The sequence below is a fragment of the Chondrus crispus genome, genomic scaffold, assembly GCF_000350225.1.
Source record: "Chondrus crispus Stackhouse genomic scaffold, scaffold_389, whole genome shotgun sequence".
Classification (NCBI taxonomy): domain Eukaryota; phylum Rhodophyta; class Florideophyceae; order Gigartinales; family Gigartinaceae; genus Chondrus; species Chondrus crispus.
This window is the reverse complement of record NW_005179282.1, coordinates 72835-74816: the sequence shown is the minus strand read 5'-3', so window position 1 is coordinate 74816 and position 1982 is coordinate 72835.

Below are 1982 nucleotides of genomic sequence, written 5' to 3'. Positions count from 1 at the left end.
ATTCCCTCACCCGACAGTGTCGGGGTGTGCCGCGCATTGAACGCCGGGCCATAGGCTGCAGCTCTCACGTGTACCACGTGTCGCGTAGAAATCAAATTTGAATCCGCAACACCCGTCCCTTTTCCTATGTCCTTGTGCGTCAGTTCGCGGAGCAGGACTATGGCGGGAGCGTTCCCTCTCGGCTATGCTCTGAACCTGGTACAGCAGTCCTCCCCAGCCCCTGTCTGGCAGCGTCGGTGCCTTCGCTTCGATCCTCGCGGCCTACGTGGCCCTGCCGGTCATCATACAACTTCACAATTGCCTCCGGGAGTGCGGCTTCCGGCGTCCATCTCGGGGACGCGCGCCCACGGAGCTGCACTCTGAACCACCTCTCGGACCCTCCCGTCTTGGGGCACGGCCTATCTTTTACGGCAGTGATCCTACCCAATAGCCTCAGCCCGTCCGGAAAGACACCTGCTTTCGGATCCGCAGTCTGGACGGCCTCCTGTGAGATGCGTCTGATGCGGTTTGGGTGCACTCGTGCGCTTATTCCTCCGACTTCTGAACGTAGACAGTAGCTCACCTTCGACAGTTTACGTTCCACCACGTAGGGTTCAAGCCAGGACAGAACTATCTTGTTTCCCTCCTTGCTGACGAGTTCAGGGGCCCACACCATGACGCGATCCCCTGGCTTCAGGCCTAGATCCCTCACCACGCGGTCGTACTGAGCAGCCGCGTTCCTGCGCGCTTTCATACCTTGCGCCAGAAGCCTCGAGTGGAGCTCCTTGAGGTGCCTAGCGGTGCTGTAGGGCTCCCCCATTACCCGGTCGGCCTCCACTTCTCCCCACGGTACAAACGCCTCTATCCCGAACATCGCCTCAAACGGTGATAACTGAGTCGCCTCGTGTACTCCGGTGTTATATCTCAGGCAAGCCAGGGAGACGTGGAGGTCCCAGTCGTCTTGTCCGGTGCACACAAAGCAGGCTATATCTTGCGCAAGCGTCCTATTCCATCGTTCCACACACCCGTTCGCCTGTGGGTGAAACGGGGAAGTCGTTACCCGCTTCGTGCCCAGCTGCTCGGCCATGTTCGACACTACCTTCCCGTTAAAGTTGGGGCCTCTGTCACTCAGAAGTGTCTCCATGGCGCCGAAGATTGCCACCCACTCATCAAGGATCTTTCTCGCCACAGTTTCCGCCTTCTCATCTGGGATAGGCGCCGCGCGGGCAAACCGCGTGAAGGTGTCAATCATCACCATTGTAGTATAATGACCGGCGCGAGCGCGCGGAGGTCATCGGACGGCCGTATACGGTATACACGTGGGCGGCTGTGCCCACGTGTAGCGAGCGCGCGCGCATGCCGAGCGGTCGTAATCTGGCGTACGTGTACAGTAGTGCACGCGTCGTCCGAGCGGTAGTCTACGCGTGTTACGTGTGCGCGTTAGCACACGTGTCTTCCGTGCGGTAGTCTGTAAGCAACACGCGTGTACAGTAGTGCACACGTGTAGTAGCAGCGTCCGTGCGGTAGTAGCAATTATGGCGCTAGTTTTTTAATTGTGTACAGTACCCGGCACGCACTACGCGGCAGGTACTGTACTACTGTACTGGGACAGGTGTCCGAGGCGTCCCCCTGCGGGGTTAAGACCTGGCACCCGTCCCCACCAGTAAACGGGGGCAAACTCACCCCCGTCCCTTTTGCGCCTACGTACGTCCGTTTTCGGTTGTCCGTCGCGCGCGCTGGCTTCTAACCCGTTACCGGTCGCTCCCGTTCACGCACCACGGGGCGACTGCGCGTAACCGGCCAGTGAGCCACTCCCTTTTCGCGAGCTCGTCCGATCGGTTCAACTGGCGCGTCGCGTCCGCGCCGCGTGCTCCCTCGCTAAAGCCTCCGCCTCTCACCCAACCCAGGGCGGAGAGGAGTTATCCCACATTTGGTACTCTTGTGGAGGGGATAACTCTCGAGGTTGAGCCGCACGCGTGGTCGCTCGATCGCGCGCAGAACCG